This window comes from Brachyistius frenatus, unplaced genomic scaffold (genome assembly GCF_029030835.1).
Source record: "Brachyistius frenatus isolate BFR_SWC_R1_liver_20210118 unplaced genomic scaffold, ASM2903083v1 Contig_32, whole genome shotgun sequence".
Lineage (NCBI taxonomy): Eukaryota > Metazoa > Chordata > Actinopteri > Embiotocidae > Brachyistius > Brachyistius frenatus.
Window position 1 is genome coordinate 2,337,708 of NW_027210631.1, and position 21,239 is coordinate 2,358,946.

The window sequence follows — 21,239 nt, forward strand, 5'->3', positions numbered from 1 at the left end:
AACAAGTAATGGAACACCAGAGGCCTGTGTGTGTGTGTGTGTGTGTGTGTGTGTGTGTGTGTGTGTGTGTGTGTGTGTGTGTGTGTGTGTGTGTGTGTGTGTGTGTGTGTGTGTGTGTGTGTGTGTGTGTGTGTGTGTGTGTGTGTCTCGATCCGACGTATTTGGGAAACAGAACTCAAGTGTACAAAGTTAACAGGACAAAGTTAGAGCCAGGATTTATTTTACAGTTGTACAATATTTTGGCGACGAAAACTACCCGGTTTGAGAAAAATCATTTCATACGTCCTCCTCATAACTGCTCTACTGAAATGCGGAGAGCAGAGAAGATGTGATGTCATTGAAATGTTGGGGTAACGGCACAGATCGTCTCTCCTGGAAGAAATCGTGCAAAGTGTGGGGACGATAATTAGTCGTAGATAAGTTCAAACGCAGGAAGTGCGCGTGAATCTCAGATGGCCGGTTCGGGAAAAATAAGCAAATGATGGATGTGGAAACGAGGTGTCTGTAGCGATTGGACCGTCCAGCAAGCAGCTCTGAAGAAAGCAAGCCATCGAAGTGACCTTGTTTAGTGTGAACCTCCGCTGGCCAGTCATCAGGTTTCTCACCAATGTCCGCTCTTACTTTGTTATTCGGGGCGTCTTCGCACCTGAAAGTCCGGATGGATCCAGATTTGTTCCATTGTAAACATTCGCGTTCGTTCAAGTTTCACGTTGCGATTTTTTGCGAGCGCGCTGGAGAACTTTGCAGGACATGCGTACGTCCTGTCGTCATCACCTTTGTGGACAACGCCTCCCTCCACTGGACATTGATTGGCTGATCGACGCTTTGCGTCTGACATTGCCGTGTTGTCAATTCGGTTCAAGTTTTTCTGCTCGAATGGAGAGTGATGACTAAACATCTATGTTGTTGCCTCTGTACTGTTAATATCATCGCACTACTACAAGCACTTACTTTCTTCTGAGAAAATAACATTATTAATATAAGTATTGGCAACTTGACTTCTGAATTCTTTGTCGTACCAAATTATTTTTAAATCCTTTGTCTCTGCCTCTCCTCGTGTGCTACTGCAGCTAAATTTGAATTCCCATCTGGTCCTTTTTCTCCTGTTGTTTAAAGGGAGACGATAGGCTGCCTCAGCTTACTGTACTTGGTCTGAAAGTCCGAAGCATCTAAAAAAAAAAAAAGTGTCTCCGCTCTGCAACCGAACCGAACCGAACCGTGGTTTAGTTTGATCCGGACCGAGACCACCTCTGTTGGTCGGACCAAAACGTTGCTCCGTCGGTCCGGACTGTCGCAACCTTTTTCTTTTTGTTTGGACCGAACTGAAAAGTTCAAAGGTCCGAACCAAACACGGTTGTCGCTCATGCGCCCTCAGTAGCAACACAACAAACTGCATCTGTGTTAAAAGGCTGCAGGCACAGTGAGATCACTGCAGCTTCTCCTTTCAGCAACATATTCAGACTTCCTCAGGTTCATTTGTACTCACTCGGTTTAACTGCATATCTCTCCTTTTATTTTCTGCCCAGCTGCCGCACTGATACTTTACCTACCTCAAGTTTGTATCGTGCTTAAATGTAAAGAGCTGACTAGAAACCCGGTTCCTTGTAGACACGGTCAGAAACGGACTTCAGGCACGAGGAATCTAGTTGAGGTATCTTTAATCTTGAAACCAGGTTTGTTGTTGAAATGATGTTTAAGAAATCAGCTTCCTGTAGATAAGAGCGTCACTTAAGTATACGTATACACACACACACACACACACACACACACACACACGCTGTATTTTAAGGAAGATGTGTAGAAATTGACTGTATTAATTAGTCATTTAAGTTCAAATCTGTGTTCCCATTAGTGGTCGTCATCGTTTGTTCCTCTGTATGTGAATATATCGCTGTTCGGCAGCTGCCGTCTAATTAGAAGAGCTCTTCTAATTTAGATCAAGTAAACCTGCAGAGTGAAAGTCCTAAAAAAAAAACATGTGTTCAGTTCCGAATCGGACGTTCAACTACGGCTGCTAGAAAAAGAAGGGCAATTCAGAAATAAGCCAAAGTCTTTCAAAGAGCCTCTTTAAAATATACAATTCAGCAGTGTGCTTGTCCCATAGCACCCCCCTCCCCGCCCCCACACCAACACCCCCCCTCCCCACCTACCCCCTTCTCATTATAAGAGCGTGGAGGATATAGCGGAGGGGTGGGACTACACGCGTGCCGTTTTGAAAGCGCCACTCGGAGCCACGGCCGACTTCGACAGGTGTTGGTGGATAATTGGGCATCGAGCCGACTTCCAACCGCAGCGCTGCTGTCTCCGAGAGCTCATTACGATCACTCAGAAGTTCCCCTTAAAAACCTCCGCACCCACATGACTGCGCGTTCGGTAAACCGGCGACTGAAATCTCTTCAAATGCTGACATTAAAGGACCCGTCACTCCGCGATTTGTTGACGCGCTGTTTGGACGGGTAAATGATTGCGCTCAGCGTGGCGTCAGCCTGGAAAGCCGCAGAGCTCGACGCGCCGGTTCAAATGCGTGCAGATCCAACACATACGGAAACATAGCCCGTCCATTTAGGAAGCTGGCGATCACAGGTTTAAAGCAGGACTTTAGGCGCCCTCCCCCCTCTCCCCTCTCCCCCCGAGACGTAACACGAACCCGAAGCACAGGATCTATTATCGTGAGCAGATATTATGAACCCGGCAGTCCAGTTTAAAAGCTCGTCGGACGACGTGACGCTGCGTGAGTTTGTCGTACATTGACGCTGGTTTGTGCAGAAACTAGCAATATTTTGTTCCTCCGTTTTGATGCTCATAAATTAATGGTCAGATTAGGAGGAAGAAAAAAAAACACTACAAGCTAGGAATCGGCCTTTCGAGCAAAAATATTATTCGATAATCACTCTGAACTATTCAACTATTATTCCCCCCCAACTGCCACCACCACCTGCACGCACACACACGCACACACACACACACACACACACACACACACACACACACACACACACACACACACACCGAGAGGAAGAGAGACTCACTTGCTGGTGCAACAGATAACCGTCCACCTTCTGAAATCCTCACCTCGGACAGAGCCAGTGTTTGCGCTGCACATCCAACATCAAACTGACTTCGTGCGGCCACTGATGATTGATCGGTGGACGGACCGTGTGCTCGGGGCTTCACTCTAATGATCTGCTGGCTTTTCCTGCTGAGTTTGTACTGCCCCTCATCTTCGTTTCTGTTTTTTGAAGAAGTTCCACACCGAACCTTCGGGGCGCCGCACAGTTTTACCTGCAAAGCTCTTCAGCCTCCTCGCGTTTATCAGTGTCGTGTTTTCGTCGCCTCGTGTTGTTTAATGACAGCTTTCAGGTGTGTTACCACCTGCTGATGGGAGTAACTTATTACAACCAGGTGGCTGTAAAAACAGAGGAACGACACATGCACTATTCCATTTTTTTTTTAAATATATATATATATGTATATATATATATATATATATATTTGAATGACTATTCTAGTCTTGACCCATCCCTACACACCACCAGCTGACCTACCCAGCATGTAGGCCTGCACATTACTGAACGGCTGCTTGGCCAACGCAGCATCTTCATAAATGTCATCATTTTGCAGCAGAAGTTGGATCAACTTTTTTGTGGATGACCCTGGAGTTTTTTTCTTGTTGTTACCAGACCAAATGCAGCCAAAGTGTAACCGTATGAGCTTTTTTTTTTAAGCAGAAAGTGAACTTGTGTCACTTATACTGTTCCCAAGGTAAAAAAAAACAACAAAAAACATCCATGCCCACATGACCGTTATCCAGGAATGAAGGACGTTGCAACTAGTTATAGAATAGAAAGCAGTTATTTCTCCTTTTATCTCTCATTGCCTTTCTCACTTGGTTACAAAAGAGCCTTTCTGTGTCCAGCCACTGTAGCCCAAGGTAATGAGAGGAGGTTGTGGTAGTGGTTTAGTGTTTCACAGACTTTCCCCGGAAGAGATGAGCTTTTATCAATGTCACTGCAGCTCCCACTGCTTCCTCGAGCGGTGAATAAAATCTGTAATTACTCGGTGGCACGATGACATCAGAGTTGTGTCCTTCTATTGCGTCATGCTGTTATGACGGCTAATTTGATTTCTGTACACAACACTGTGTGACTCGGAGGCATCGTTAAGCTTTCGGACGGACACAAAGCGCGGTCAGAGAACAGTCGTGCACTTTGGCAGCGATTGTTTGCTCCGTGGACAGAAGCCAAAGTCTGGAGGGGAAAGTCCAACAACGTCCAAGTGAGCTGTCACACTGTGGGATGGAAGAAGCGCTGAATGTATTCTGACGGGTGGCCATCTTAAAATGTTTCCCATAATGCAGAGCGACCCATGCGAAGCTGTATAATATTCCATTTCTTGTAGTAACCAGGAGCTCTTTATGTATCGATTTACATTTTCAAAAGATCTCTCTGACAAGAAAACCTCTCCGCAGAGCAGAGCAGAGTTCCACTTACACCCCAGAAATACTTTTTGTCAGAGCAGATGTATTTTTTGATTTCTGTTTTTTTTTTTTTTTTTGCAAATCTGTTTAAATTCAAACCAGGATAGTGAATCAAAAATCAGTGGAACTTTTTCTAAGCAGGTTGGAAATGGTTTGAATCCTCTGGAGAACAATGTGTTCTTATTAACAGAGACTCTCATGCACAGCCCTCAGTCTCTTTACAAATAGAGACTGCTACGCCGAGCAGATGTAACGGTGTGAAAGCTCATACATCCTGACAACAGTATGTTTCACATCTCCCACCGTCGCATAAGACCTGGCGAAGAAAACCAACACCTCAGGAAGTGACTGCAAATTGTTAGAGTGCCGATCCCCAGCCTGCTTTCATGAAGCGGAAGCTGTGAGAACATTTATACTTTAAATTAATAAGCTTTTAATCTTTTCTGTCTCTGCTCGTGAAGGTTGATGTCAAATTTAAGTGTCTTTGTGAGCGGTGATGTTTCTTGGTTAAATTCATATTTCCACAAATGGAGAAATTGCATGTTCATAAGTGGTATTCATGCAGTTTAGAATAAAAGGGATATATTTAATTATGCTAGCCTAATTGTCATTTTAAGTTAACATTGTCAGCATACCATTGTGTCCTTTTTGTATTGTGTAATTGGTGAAATTCAATTCCAAATCCTACCCAGTTCATCTATTTTGTCAAACATTGTTTTGATGGGTCAACCTAATCACCATTACTGAGTTTAAAGGGGTCACGAACCAAATGGAGTTCAGGAGGTCGATATTATCTGTACACTATATTTCTACATGCCTTAATGTTTCGTTGTTTTTAATATTCAACACAGCAATTTCACTAATTTCACCTAATCTTCAGAGGCGTCCTTTCAACACAGACTTTGCCATGTCGAGTAAAGTCAAACCTTCTTCTTGAAGCTGTCAAAAAAGCTCTCATCTTCCTCGGCGGATATTCAAAGTTCAGGGATATTTTCCCACTCGGACGTCAGAATTATCCCAGCTGCTCGAGGACACAGTATAATCTCTACCGAAGAAGTTTTTGTGAGGTACAAGCGACACAACCTTCCACTGAATTCGAGATGTCTAGTTGTTCACACTGTTTGCAGAGAAGTTCAACAGCAAGACAAAAGTAAAGTTGGTTTCATTCCTCCGTGTCAGCAGAGAAGCTCACAGACGGCACCCGTCAGCGAAATACAGTTTGGACTAATGTGGTGAGCCTGTAGCGGTTCACCTGGTCACAATACAACAGTGTCCTCCGTTGTAATTCAGACTGATAAGAGGGGTGTGCTTTCCCACGCAGCTCTGCCCGAATGTGACGGCTCTCGGCAGTCAGCTGGGCCGTCTGAGAAAGAGAGAATGCTCATTGTGAGTGTTTCCTCACTCCGGGTTTTTGTAATTAGCTGTCAGCGCCTTGAGATGTAATTGGTTCAAACGCTGCTTTCGACTCATTAAAGCTGACTGTTTGAAAACTTGATTTACGGCGTGTCCTTCAGAGTGACTGAAAAGGAAACATTCGGCTCACAGCGGCGTTCCTGACATCGGAGAGGTTTACTGGCGTCTCCGGCAGACGGATCCACGACTGACTGCTCAGTTTGTTGCACTGCATTTCAACGTGGCGCTGATAAATATGACGTCCTGCAGCTGTGCAGTAAATCATTTATTTAGGACTGAAACTTCACCCCAGCCTGTCCAGAGATGGCATCTGCTGTGCCAGATAAATGAAATGGTTGACAGTAATTAAAGGGTGGTACCTTTTTCAAAGTCGAAGTCAAAGTTGACTTTTTTGTCAATTCAGCTTGTGCAAGACATACAGAGATCGAAATATTGTTTCTCACCGTCCCACGGTGTGCAAAATAACAAGGTGAAACAAGAAAAGTATAAATATGTAACAATAAAAACTATAAAAACAGACAACCACAGTGACGCTTAACTGCTATATATATATATATATATATATATATATATATATATATATATATATATATATATATATATATAGGGAAGAGGGGAGAGAGTTCAGCATCCCTAACCCTTTAGTTTGTTACCATCTGCCACTTTGCTTCGTTTCACCAGACCTGCATGAATTCCTGCATGAATATATCGGCATGTCCACGCTCCAGTGAGGATTGTTTCCAGTCATCGCATCCTAACGGGCTTCGACCTCGAGTTATTTTCAAACTTTTGGAGCCGCCATTAACCAACTGGTGGCATTGACCACCACGTGCTGTATGCTGTATGCCGCCACTCTACCGCCGCCACCGTTGTTACTTTCACGCCGTCGTACTTAACCACTCCCACTCGTCTCTGATTGGCCACCCTTCAGAGTGACGATGCCAACCTTAATGCGAACAGGGTTTCTAGAGTCTAACCGCAGTTTAGATAGATGCTGTGAGCAGTAGTCGCGTAGAGCCGGGCTCTCTGTCACTGCTGTCTGTATTGTTTGCTCTTGAAGAAAGGTGCCTTCTTCCTGTTTTGTGCTTTAAAACAATCAAAAACATTTCCCTTCGAATGCAACCTGGTGGTGGAGACGGTAATCACAAATCTCCCTGCTGAGTTTTTCATTTCGATCCAGACAGCCAGAGTTTTTTTTTACTTCCTCTGTGGTATAGTATAACATTATAAGTTAGATATAGTAAACAGGTTGACAAACAGTTACTTATTTACAAATCCAGCAGATACTGAGAAACGTTATTAGCTCATTTGGACTTTTGTTTTTGGCCGCTTGATGACTGTAAGACCAGTATTCTTCTTTTAGCTCCTTTTTGGTCTCCACCAGCTGCTGTGGAAACTCTCTTTCTTTCACTAGCAGCGAAATGCTCCATGAAGTTCACCAGCTGAGTTTGTCTGCAGTTTGGTGACGAACAGTTAGCACACGCTGGGTTCGTCAGAAGGTTTCTGTCAGAAACAGCAGCCAGCTGTGGTTGCGAACACTGTGGGTTTGAGCAGGGAACGCGCAGGCGAAGCGCTGCCGAAGCGCACCAGAATGACGCTCCACCAATTTCTTTGTCCAAGTGAGGAAATAAGGTGTCGGCAGTTTTCTTGTTCTGCTTCGATTTGCCCTATTAAGGTTACAGCATTACGCTGTTGTTACAAAATCAACACTTCCTGAATCCCTTTCAAATTATAAAGGCCTGATAGCATTTCAGTGTACAGAAGCCTTTCATTTCTTAACGAGGCTTTTATTTTGAAACATTTGTGGGAATACGTGACTGAAATTTGCCAAAAACCAAAACAACGAGCTGAAAGACGCTACAACTCTTCTTAAAGCTGGAAGGAACTACGGGCTTGTCGCCATAAAACCTTTCATGTCATTTGACCCATTGTTGATGTAAGAATATTGATTAGAGCAACACTCACTGTGGTTTAAACAGTGATTGCATCATTCTGTAATATTTCTGATACTCTACGGGCTAAAACACATTGCTAATTGAACAATTTGAGCATTAATCTGTCCAGCAACTGTAACAAATTGGCAGCCGTCTCATGTGGCAGCTGGAACATCTGGCTTGTACATCAACCGATCAACAGATCCCAGAGCCTTGAGACCAGAGCTCAGTGGGCTCTGCAGTCTGGAGGCTCGCCGTTACTCATTTTTGGCATGTTACTGTACTAGCGAGCCAATGCAACTCCCATCTCCCTGGGTTTTTTGGTTTTTTTTTTCCTTCTCTCCCACGAGTGTACGCTAGCCTGACGTTCAGCCAGAGCGGACGGGGAGCTTACATCGACGCCTCCACTGCTTCTTCTTCTCCATCAGTGATCCTTTTCTTTCCCCTCAGATTGAAAGAAAGGCAGCTGATGCAAGACGACAGTATCGCACTTAGATAGCGAAGACGTTCTGCGGAACGTTTCATTTTACGCTTCGGGCCTGCGGTGGAGCAGATTTGAAACGGTGCAACGTGAAGAAAGAAACGCCTTCCCATCGTGAAAGACGAGCGTTGAAGCGACCAGGTAAACCCAAGTTAACGTATGTGTAAAAATAGAATGACTTCCGTGATGGGTCTTTTCGGTGCTGACATCAGCGTTACATAACACTTTCACAGACGCAGTCTGGAAGAAGAGTATCACCTGAAGTTTGTTTCACACGGAGAATCGTACAAATACATGCTTAAAAGAATAGTGGAGCATTTTGGGAGATTTGCTTGCCTCTCTCGTGTCTGTGTTGTACACACAGTGACAAAAAAATGCATTTGGAGGCCGACAACACGTTGGGAAAAGAAAAACTCGCCCGCCCGCTGCCATCAAATATACTCGGTTTTAATGACGTGATCGAGTTTTCTGTCGGCGATCTCTGGAACTTTCAGTACGACATGATGATTGTAAATTACTTTTACTGATTAAGAGGCAGTGTTAGTATTATATTTGTGGTGTTGGCTGTGATATTTTCTATCAGATCATCTTTAGATTAATCTAAATTGACTTAAGCCTGTAGTCAGATATTTACCTATTTTTTGTCAAGTTTGAATCATTTATGTATAATTTATGTATAATAATCCCCCATATAAAGGTGGGATGGGCATTACAAGCAAAAATACTATTCTAAATGTACTCACAACTATTTGATTATTAATGAACAACCTGGGTTTCCATTCATTTGTTCTGAAGGAGCTCCGAGTGAAACGTTTTGACGGCCGTATTCGTCTTTGCGTGTTTCTCCTGTTTGCAGCGTGGCATCGAATCTCACAGTGATCTTCTTCTGATGTTGTTAAAGACTGGCAGACAGCTTTTAGGTGCATTACCGCCACCTTCTGACAGGAGTAACGCATTACAACCAGGCGCCGGTAAAAAAATGCGGGAAATAAGGAAGGATGGTAGTTGCGTATAATAACTGATTTTTTTTTTTATATATATACTTTAACGACTATTCGAATATTTGAAAATGATGTCCCATCCCTAATAAAAAGCTGATATTGAACAAACAGTACTGTACATATTCAGCGGAGCATCATTGGTTTCTGGCCACTTGATTGTAAATCCAACATTTCCTTTTGATCTCCAGCAACTTGTGAAAGAAAAATCTGACTCTCAGCTTGGTGGTAACTGTATTTTCTGTTTGGAGGTGGGCGTGGATCCTGCAGTTGGTTCATCAGAGCTGAAAGCAGCAGCCTGTTGCTGCAGGGAAACCAGCTTGATGAGAGAAGTGAGACTAAAGCGAAGTATTAAAGCGGCAGACGTAAAAACCAAAACAACGAGCTCCAAGACACTAAAACTCCACACAGGCCCGAGGAGAAGCGCATCCTGGTCATAATTTCCTGTGGGTCTTTCAATATGAGCGCAAGAAGTTTCATTGCATGTTGTTATTTTTTTTTTTATCTATTTTTTAATATAGAAATATTACTTAGTGCTGCTTTAACCAGAAGGAAATCAGTCTGTGGCCCCACCCTCTGAGGTTTAACTCCACCAGTGAGATCATTTCTGCTTCTGAGAAATGTTTGCAGACCTAAAACCAATATGTTTTTTTTTCTCCCGCTGCCTCATTTCTCCAGCTCTCGCTCCCTGCCTCTCTGCTTCCACCCCCCCCCCCTTCATATCTCCAGCTGTCGCCTAGTATAATGTAAATGAGCCTCTCAGCACAGAGCCTATGATGGTGTCAGGCCTCTCCTTAGTCTCTGGTCTCATTACAAGCCTAGTGTAGCTGACATTTACCCAGCTTCTGTGTTGACTAGCTCTAGATGTGGGGCACACGGGTCAAAACAATACACAGGGAAATTTCAACAATCCAAATCCACTCGGAGGGGAAGTTTGCCGGAGTCTCTGAGATGACGGGGTGTTGACTAAAAACACAAAAAAGGCCAAAGGTAAGTTTTGAAATGTTAAAAAAATAAATAAATTAAAAAAAAATCGTCACGTTTTCCAGTTGTTCTAATTTCAAGTTAAAATTTTGAATTGTCTCTGTTTTCACAGCTGGACTAATCAAGAATCTCAATTAACAGCATTTCTTTCACATCCCCCCCCCCCCCACCCCCTGGATTGTTTTGCCTGCTGATTGATAACGTCAGCGCGCTGCCGTCTTCATTTTGAAATTTGCTTTGATTTGGGTGGACAACAGCCGTCTCCTTCTCCCCTCGCCCTACGGTGAGGTGGGGCAACGGCTCCGTGAGTTTGAAATTAATAGGATGGCCAGAGCTATTTCCTGACTCCTCTTCCTCTCGGGACCCCGCAGCTCTGTTTTTCTGCGGTCCTCTCATCCTGTTACTAATGCCTGACTCTGTGTAACCCTTATCTCCATGCTCACTACACGGCCTGATAGGGCTCTGTGTGTAAGCAATTAAAACAGCTTATTTGCCAGATAAGTGGGGGAGAGCGGTCAGATTGAAAGCCACAGGCTGCCAGTATCGGGTCTTTAGGTTACAGCCCCCGGGTTAGATAGCCCGGGGGCGCAGAGAGAGCCGGGCGAGGCGTACGGCTCAGCGAGAGTGCGCGTAGAGGGAATAAAACTCTGCCAGAGGGAAAGACACACACACACTCTTGTGTTTTCCACATAACCAACATACACCGAACTGGATATTTAACCACCATCGTAAATAAAGATGCGTAGATGCACCGAGAGGATACCTTTTTCAGTTTCAAAAAGCTGCTCACGTCTGTGTGGATTTTGCAGTTAGGAAAAAAAAAATATATATATATATATATATATTCATAGTGTATGTTCATATTTAATGAGTGTTAAAAATTCTCAGCGAAGCAGTTTATTTCTGTGCATCGAAGCATGTTTCCAACTCATACCGACGGCTGCAATACGATCGCTCTTCGGCGACCGCAGTAAATGAAGCTTGCTTTAATATCACAGTAAAACTAATCACCACAGAGACATTAACTTTGGACTCTGGCGGCCATGCCGGAGGTCTTTAGCTCTAAATGTTACACAGTAGCTGGCAGCTGCGAAGTTCGCCCTCCCCTCCCTGCTGTGCCGTTTACTTCCCAGTGGGCCTAAATTCTGTTTTTACAACGTGTTCGGGATGAGCGGTCTCGAGCAAAAACACTTCGCTTTGAACTAATCTACTGTAAACAGGTTTTAGGTGCATTACCGCCACCTTCTGACGGGAGTGACGCAATACAACCAGAAAAAACAGGAGAAATACAGAAGATATATATATATATATATATTTTAACGACTATTGGAATATTTAAAAATCATGACCCATCATGGAAAGATCCTCAGGGAACAAAATTACAGCCTTCAAAGTGTTACAGTATCTTTTTAACAAACTTTTGACAACACCAAGCTTTGCCACCATCTTTACAGTATATCCTGTGTTGTTGTTGCACAGGCCGACATGTTCCTTCATTACCGCTACTGTGGTGTATTTACAGTTAACCTGCTGTCAGACGCACTAGTGCACCGAGCAACAAGAGCACCAAGTGTGTCTCTGAGTAACAGCTGCTAATATAAATACGTCTTCAGCAGGACAGAAATAACTGTGGTTAAGTGGCGTGCATTGGGATGACCCCTGCAAGAGCTGGGTCACATGACCAACGATAATTAGCAAAAAAATCCACACTGGTGGGCTTATTTGCTTTTTGAAAGGTGCCACTGTTGAAAGCGTTGCATTTCTGGTCTACTGAGTCGAATTAGTGACAGAGGATCTTCCCAGTGCGTTATGCAATGTGTGTATCTGCCAGGCACTCAGACATGCATATTACTTACAGCACTTTCCCCTACAAATGAAAGGATTTAGAGAAATATTTCTGTGGGATGACAAACTCACAGAACAATAATCGAACACATCATTACACAGTACCTCGTGTGTCCTTGTTATTGGGGTTCCTGTGTATTTCAATTTTCTTTTTTAGCCATATTTGTGTTGCCATTTTTTGGAGGGAATTTGGTTCTTAAGCTCTTTATAACGTACAATAACATATAATCATTGTTTTACACTTTTTTTTTGTATTAACATTTTAAATCATAGAAATAAATCACTGATTTTATTTAATAGTCTTTACCTCAGTTTAAAAATAAATACAAGCTATCACCTAAAATCTTTATGGAAAACGGTGCAAATCAATGTTTTGTATTGAATTATAATTGATACTAGCAGTTTGTTTTTTTTACTTTTATTTTTTATCATTCATCAACAATTATTTTGTCCACTTCTGCCATTTGCTTCTGACATTAAGTGTTGTCTGGTGGAAGTTGCTATAGGATACAACAAACTGGACTGTAATTGTTTAATATTGATTATTTGGGGAGAAAAAAAGAAAGTAAGTATAAGTGGTTTGTTCGCCTCCATTTGTACTGAACACACCAGCTAATCACAATAACACTGACTTTAATTAGGCTCTTGTCATCTCTACAAACGTTGTTTGACTACTTAGCCAGCAGTTTGTTCAGGTAACTCTGTTCTTTTGCTCTGTTCGGTTCATTTACCTGCGGTCTGATTTGATTGTCCTATCAAACAAAATAATCACTGCTATGACTAAAAATAAATATATAGCTGAAAATACTGCTCTACAAATCTAAAACATGATAACTTCATATTTGGTCAGAGCTGATATATGACCAGAAACTGAATTTTTCACATTTTATCTTTCCATAAAAAAAATTAAAATGTAAATCTGGGTTTAATCCGGGCTCAAAGCCAGCTGTTCCCTTTAGCTAAAGCTAATGTAGCCACTTTTTTTCCCCCCATTTCATGAAATGTTGACATTCAATTTTGAAGCTGTAAAACTTTCAAATGTTATTCTTTATAATCACACAAATGAGACAACAAAATATAACGTCTAAGTAGCACTAACCACTTTGACGAGTGGAATTCGTGCGATTGGTTGTGGCTAAGCACCTTTAAATCAACTTTTGTTTTTGTTCGATTCATTTATTAATTGAGTTCATTATAATAAAAAAAAAAAGCTGAGGAGAAATCGAAGACATAAAAAAAAAAAAAAAAAGCTCCTATCTGTTCCACTGTACGGCCGAGAGCCTCCAACCTAACCCCCCTACCTAACTGTTGTGCAGATGCTGCTGTGTAAGTCCTTCTGAAGGTACAATAGCCTCAATAACAATATAATGGAGCACTGTTGAGAGACATTCAGGGTGACACAAGAAATTACTAACCGAGATGGATTTTTTTTGTGTGTGTGTGTGTGTGAGTGAAGCGGGGCGCTGTAACTTTAAGATATCTGGGTCACAGTAAATCTACCACATCGGATTTATTTATTTTTTACAACGAAGTTCTGAATCAATCTACAAGCCACATCCGGCGGCTCCCTTTTGCTCGGGCTCGCTCACACGTCCAGCGCGACGGCCGTGGAGTCTTCGGACGTGGCTGCCGGGAGATTTGCCCCTCGAAGCACGACAAGAAAACATGTACATGTGGATGTTGAAAGGGAAACAAAAAACCAACACACAGCAGCGCGGTCCGCTTTCTGTCCACGACCCGGCAGAGCGACGGAGTCGGAGACGACTTCGACCTTGGCCGTGACCTGAACAAACTGTAATGAGTTCTGAACTTCTGACTCAGCTCAGTATTGTTGTGGTTTTCAGAGTGCTGAGAGCTGGTAAACAGGATATTGAGTCCCAGATGGGTTTTTGGCTCACATCATGAAAGTACTGCGAGGCCCACAGCTCTGCACACACCATCAGCCATCGCAGGGAAGGCGGATGGGAGGAGGGAGGAAGGGGACGGGTGGGTGGGTGTGGGGGGAGGGGGGGGATGTTTCTGCTGTCCAAAGTATGTGTTGGTGTGTTTGTTCGGAGGCTTTCGGGGGTGCTGGAGTTATCCCGCGTGACGGGCACATGTTTATAAGCCACCGGGCCACACAGAGCAACAGTCAGACGCCGCCGAAGAGATAACGCGGCCACGCGGGCCGGGAAAAACCTGGACACGGTCCAACGGATCTCCCTCGACGTCTTCTCTCGGTCTTCTTCTGGAGGAGGACGGCGCCAAAGTGGAAAGACCAGGACTTTCCGTGCAGAGTGGGTGAGGGAGGGAGGGGGGGTATTCTGGGACGACGGGGAAAATTAAGACCGTCGAGAAACAGGGAGCTCCTCTCTGGAACCACAACGGCTCCGTACGTCAACTCGCACCGCGATCACATCCGACGGCGGACAACCCTGACGTCACGCTTTGGCTTGTGAGCCTCCGGTTAGTATTTCGGCCGTCGCCGTCTTGCCGTTTTTGGACCCAGGAGGTGACCGTATTTGGACGAGCCGGGGAGGCACAAGTGAGGAACCTGACTCGACCTGATCGGGAACCCGAGGAGACGACGCGCGCCCATCTATAGGGGGAAAACCTGACTGCACCACAGGTCTGTCAATCAAACAGACACCTCCCCCCCCCCCCAAAACATGCCGCTTTTTGAGTCCTGATATCTAATCAATGACGGGATTATTTTCAGACGGACCGCCAGAAATCTAATAAGAAGGAGCGACTTTAGCTGATAACACCAAAGTAACTCCTGGGGACATTTTATTGACTCCGAATTTTATGCGCCGTCAAATGGGAGTTTGAGTCTTTGTGCAGCCTGCCCCTAGTGGACCGCGGCGGTGCTGCACTTTGTGGGACTTCTGCCTCACTTGTCCGACCCGGAAGCGACATCCATTTCATTTTCAGTCTTCAAATTATTCGAAGTGATTTTGTTCTATTTTTGTCATCTTATCATATCACAGGAGGAACCGAATGCGTGTGCATGTTTTTATAGAGGAGACCGTGTAAAGTTTCACTCCTGCGTTTTTAAGGCTTAAAGGGATATTCTGTATATTTGCCGTCCTTCTAATTAACGATTGACGTCACAAGTGCAACATTCAGTGGTCCAGCAGGAGGTAATGTGCTGCTTTAAAAGTGCGGAGCACCTCTGACTTTCATGGGGGAAGACTTTGCTGAAAATCTGTACTCGTTTCTTTCTTTTAAAACCGGTCTGCAACCACAGTGTTTACTCGACCTTAACCGAATGGTTTAGTACCCTGACCTCAACCGTTAACCGGAGACTTTATTTTCACTCAGCCTTACAGCAGCAACAAAGCAAATCTTAAGTGTCGACATCGAATGACGAAACAAACAACAACAAAACAAAATCCCAAAAGTTAAGAAAATGAAAACATCTGTTATTTGTCTTAATTTAAAACTAAGGTTAATATGTTGTGTCTTTGTAAACGTGACAGATATTTCAAATGTGAGTTCAGGACCTTCCTGCATTTCATCCCTCCTCTCTCTGCCGTCTCTTCCTGTCTTTTATCAAAAGAAAAGTAAAAAAAATTCCCCCAAGGAACAATTAAACCTATTGAGCAGAGAGAGGATGGTCAACGCTCGAAAAATGGGACCACGGTGCAGTTTTCCATTCAGTGTGTGTGTGTGTGTGTGTGTGTGTGTGTGTGTGTGTGTGTGTGTGTGTGTGGCAGGTTAGGTTGACTAGCCCTTAGTTTCATCCCTGTGATTGACAGGCAGCCTGTCCGTATGTCAGCTGGGAATCAGCCCGCGGTAATGGATCATTTTTCATTATCTGCTGTTATTTTATCAATGCTGGCTGCTGAAGATTGATCTTCATCATCATTTCTCTTAACGGGCCTATTTTCTAGTCTATAAATCATGTTAAAAAAAAAAAAAAAAAAAATACATTGAGAACATTTCAAGCACCGAATCTGAAAATTATTGAAGGGAACGGAGAAAATAAAGTCCTGTCAAAAACCGTCTGCAGGCGAGCGTGGAAAAAAAAAAAAAAATCAAATCAGAAGAAGACAACGGAGGTCAAAGTGAAAAACGTACAGGAACCTTTATGCTGTTTTTTTTGTTGTTTTTTTTAATCACTTCTTCAGAGCTGCTGTTTATTCAGCGGCTGCTGAATTTGTTTTACTTCAAATGAAACGAAGAGCGAGGAACACGCACATCAAATAGAATGTGAAAGAGGAGAGAAAGAAGAGGAGCTCGTACGTACATCAAACGCCCGCGCGGTCGTTGCCAATCAGCCGCCGATATTGTACACAAATTCCAATCATTTTCGGGACAGGAGAGCACAAACCGTCCGACCGAGGGGGGGGGGGGGGGGGCGCAGCCGAACACCTGAAACCGCTCGCGGGGCTTTCACTCGGACCGGCCGGGACGGAGATCGCAGCGCAGTTTGCTCACAAGCTCGTACGTTCCTGAAGCGGCTTTTTCTTCAGAAGAATGAAATACTTCTGTCCCTATTTTCAAAGGCTTCAAAAATCAATACTTACAGCTCTCGTATCTCAGGTCGGTCAGCTAAATGGGATTCAGCCGTCATTCATTATTATATTATTTACATCTGTGCTGCGACATGTCGACACGGCTCCCGTGAAAAAGGCCTTGCGGTCGGTCGCCTTCTGGCAGGACGACGTGTCCAGAACAGAACAAACTGTTTGGATTTAATGCTGTTGAGAATTTGTTTGTGTGTTTTTATGTTGTTGTTGTTGTTGTTTTTTTTTAGAGCAATAACTTCCATCGTGGTGCCTTTGATTTGCTTCTGTTGACTTTTCCCGAGCACCGGGCTGCACGTCTGGGTCCAAAATGTGTGCTGCGTTACTGGGGAGAAAAAAAAAGAGAGAAAACCTCCAAAAGCAGCGTGAAGTTTCTGTGAAAAGACCTGCGCTGCCCACAAAGTCAGACTAATTCAAAGACCCCCCCCCCCCCCCCTTCCCCCTCCCTGCTGCTTGTGTGTTGCCCGTCCCAGCTGTTGGGCGGCAGTCGGCCTAGTTGGCGAGGAGCAGCGGACCGCGAAGCCTCGGTGTCACCGCCTCGGATCGATGGCGAGGCTGCGCCAGGACGAGGTCACGTGACCCGCCGGGGAGGGGAGGAAAAAAAAAGAAGAAAAAAAAGGTGACATTGGCTGATCCGCCGGCGCCGGCCAGACGGTCGGCACCGGGTCGGCCCAGCTGGATGGTCTGACCCGAGCCAGGCGGCCCCGAGCCGTTCAACGCCGATCATTCACGGCGGAGGAGCTGCTGCTAACGCTTCCAGCCGGTTGGGGACCGCCACGGCTGCCAGTTCTTTTTCTGAGGGAAGCGGCGACTGGCTGCTAGAAAGTTGCCGCAAGTTGCCAGATGATGTCATGGTGTGGTTTTGCTGCATCCATCGGCTCGGTGCTGGCCCGGAGAGGGGGGGATGGGAGGGGGGAATATCCAAGACTGCATAAGGTGTTTGAAGTATTCTATGTACAGTTACGTTTAGTTTAGTGGTTCCCAACCTCGTGGTCGGGTTCCTCCAAAGACTGACACACACGTCTGAGAGGGTTCTTTAGAAAGTAAGAAAAAACATTTAGTCTGAGAGGTTTTTTTTTGTTTTTGTTCGTGATATATAATTATTCCTCTTAAAGGGGAAATGTCTCTTAACAGGAAGCCCTAAAGTACACACTGCTTCGTGTGTGCAGTGTGTCTTTAAAACTCACCGTGTATTTCATATGAAACGTAGGCGTGCAGTAGCTCTAGTTGTCAAATGAGGTAGTGCACAATATGTCCTGTTGAACATCAGCGAGCGGCTGAATCAGACATGAAAACATGAAGCCGGTGATGATATTTGGAGCTTCAGTTGTAAAAACCGTTGTTTCACGAGGAGTTTTGGAAAGTAGAACTGTTGAGTCGACTGACGATCGAGAAGACGAGGAGAAAGGACGACGCTGCTGCTCTGAAGCAACTGAAGGAGGACACGTTGAAAAACAAAATGATCTGGACTATTCTGATGAAAGACCGTTGCATTATGAGAGTTGCATTATGGGAAACGTAGGATCCCGTGGTTTTGGAGCTTTTCTGTCAAACGTCCGCAGGATGTGGCAACTTAAACACCAGTGAGTGAGTGGAAGTCAACGGCATTCACATCTTCCATTTCTATTTCACGCAGTTTCCTCGCAGCTGTTCAGGCTTGCTGATAACTCGTGTGTTCAGTCCATCGGTGTGCCGATTACAGACTGCACCTGAACACAGCCACGGTGTCCTCAGGAGTCTGCGGTCTAATATCTCAGCATGTCAGACTCTTTGTGTTGCTGCTGTACATTGAAGCCGCGTCTGTCTGTGTCAGCAGGCGGAGGCGGGAGAGTCGGGATCGGCCCGTCTCGACGTCGCCCCGCCGTGTCGCTGCATTTCATCGTCAGAGGATCCCCCGATACTGACTCCAGGTGAGCAGGAGGTCAGACTGCTGCCATCACCGCCACGCCTAACCGTAACCCACAAGATGCGTTTGGACATCCGGTGTGAACGCAAATACAACATACTGAGACTTGGGTCCAGAGTCACCTGCTCCAGACTCCGGTGCAGACTTTCTTGAACTCTACCGACTCCAGAAATACCCCTGATCTCCGTCGGCGTACAACCAGGAGTGCCTGGAGGGCAGCACTGATTTTCCCAGTGAATTAAAGTCAAGTAAATCGGTTGCCGAGGAGCTCAACGATGGGGACTGAAAATTAAAAAACAAAATCTGAGATCCTTGTGATTTTACAATAAAAAAAAAAAAAAAAATATGGGGTGTTTTGTCAAAAGATGACAGCAGTGGAAAATCATGTATATTAATATGAGCGAGTGAAATGAGTACATGATGTTTATTTTAAAACAGATTACCAGATGAAGGAATTTTTTTTGTTGTTTTTTTGCACTGCACTTTGCTCTGCAGGAGATGAAGGAGTGCCTGTCAGTGAAATTAGGCCCACACTCGTTATTGCGGTAATTGCTCCAGCCTTGATTGGATATCGACGCGGCGCTGATGCTCTACAAATGTGGCTGACCGGGCGCACTCACCGGCACACACACACACACACACACACACCACCCACCCACACACACCACACACCCACACACCCCCCCGAAAGAGGGCAAAAAAACAAACAAAACAAAAAAGAAGACCGCCGGGGTCTTACCTGTAATTGTCCCACTCCCTTCCCGCACCTTAACGCCCTTTTAAACCATCGGCGGGGCTGCTGCTGCTACAATCCAGTGGCGTGTCTGTGATGTGGAGACATTTGTGTCCTGGACCGGCGAGGGAAAAAAAAAAAAAAAAGAAAAGAAAAGAAAACCGGGAGTGGTGGCTGATTTTACTCCACCCGGATCAACCCAAACGGGCTTATCACGCTCGGTTATTCGTCTTCTAACACATAAGCTCGGGCATGTCCTCCACCGCGCAGCCGAGAGTGTCCTGCATCCAGACCTCCCGTCTTTTTCTTTTTTTTTTTTTTTTTATTCCGATAGTCCACAAAGCAAACAGATGCCTGTCACACTCATAATAAAGCTCGAACTGCGTCCCGTTGGCGCGCCTTCGGCGGGTGACAGTCAACCCGGAGGACCGGATCACACTGTTCAAATGAATGGAGTGAGATGTTCAAAGTGAGAGGGATCCCGATCGATCACTTCAGCCCCCCCAGTCTTCGCTCCGCCGCGTCTCTTCGCAGTCTGACAGCTCTGCTCTGTGCGCACCAACTTTTATGGAGACTCCGGAGCGCACGGCGCACCGCCGCTACCTCTGCTGGCAGCAGCGTTACAGTAATCCGATTACTGTCATGGATCTGTGGCCTATTTAGATACATTCGATTTGAATGTCACAGTTATCATCTCCAAACGAATAGCGGTGTCGTAGTCGATCATTATTACATTAGGATGAGCACAAGTTCAAATACTGATATTTTAAAAACGAAATAGCGCGCGATCAGACTCATTTTTGATTTCTCTGATTCACAATAGGGAAAACTAAATTGTTTTGTTATTGTTGTTGTTCTTAACAAAAAAAAAAAAAAAATCGGCCAAGTAGGAATATTATATCTTGTACCCTAGCCCTTTAATTGCGGTATATAGGACGTAAAAACGATGAGTAATCAGTGATAAGTTCTATTAATAAATACAAATCAGAGCCAGTGATTTCCCAGAAAGACATCAATGATGCCACCAAAAGCAAAAAAAAAAAAAATTCCAAGTCTGTGCTCCTTGTTTACATCCTCCACCCGTTCAGTCTGAACTGTAAGCACACATTAAAGAGGCTTTAATCGGGGAGGTGTTCAGTGAACAGTTGAACTGCAGCACGCATCCAAATGGCGAGTCCTCTCATCAAAAGTTGTCCACTACTGCCATCATGTGGAGACCGGATGTATTTCACTTACCGGCACAAACAATCAGTCTTCATCCGTATGAAGGGAGATTTGTGTCTCTTTATTGCAGCATAAAAAAAATAAAGTTTTAAGAGCTCATTTCTCACACTTGGTAATCAAAAAAAAAAATTTAAAAACGATAAGTATAACTATACGAACTGAAAATAAAATTATTAGGGTTGCAAACACATATTTTCCCTTGAAACTTTGTTATATTTCAGTCACAGACTCACAAAGCCTCTTTATTGTGTCACAAAAAGTTTAGATTGCAAATCAAGACCTCGTTAGTTGCGAGTCGAAACCTTTTCCCCGCGAGTTGAATTTGGATGTAACGGGCTGATGGAGAAACCGTCAAACCGAGTGTAGGTCCGGCCCATCGCGTCTAATTCAACTTGCAAGCAAAAGGTTTTGACTCGGAATTAAAGGTTTTAAAATGCGGCAAACGTTTTCACTCATAAAAAAACAAAAACAAAAAAAAAACAACCGTTTTTTACAAACAAAATGTTTTAATTCACATTCAGAGGCCTGATTTGGATCCAAACGTTGTTGTGATGCAAAACAAGGCTTCATCAGCAAACCTCTGAAGTCTGTGACTGAAACCAGCAAAACTGTAAGCGATCATTTGTTTGCTTTTTTTTTTTGCTGCATAAAAAGACACAAAACCTTCACACAACCAGAGAGATCATTAATACCAAGAAAAAAAAAAAGATGAATAATGTTCAGTTAAATCGGT

The 21,239-nt window shown here is 44.3% G+C and overlaps 1 protein-coding gene across 3 annotated transcripts in view; it reads right to left on the reverse strand.

The window, feature by feature from the left end:
• The window catches only part of LOC138621780 (chemokine-like protein TAFA-2), a 65,083-nt gene extending 45,242 nt beyond the window's left edge, over positions 1 to 19,841 (reverse strand). For 2 of the 3 annotated variants that reach the window (XR_011310963.1, XM_069700087.1), the window contains exon 1: positions 19,289 to 19,833. The gene's annotated coding sequence lies outside the window, so the exon portion shown is untranslated. Of the gene's footprint in view, positions 1 to 19,288 lie in introns of all 3 variants that reach the window. The other variant, XM_069700088.1, reaches the window with a different exon arrangement.
• Between the last annotated feature and the right edge of the window lie 1,398 nt (positions 19,842 to 21,239).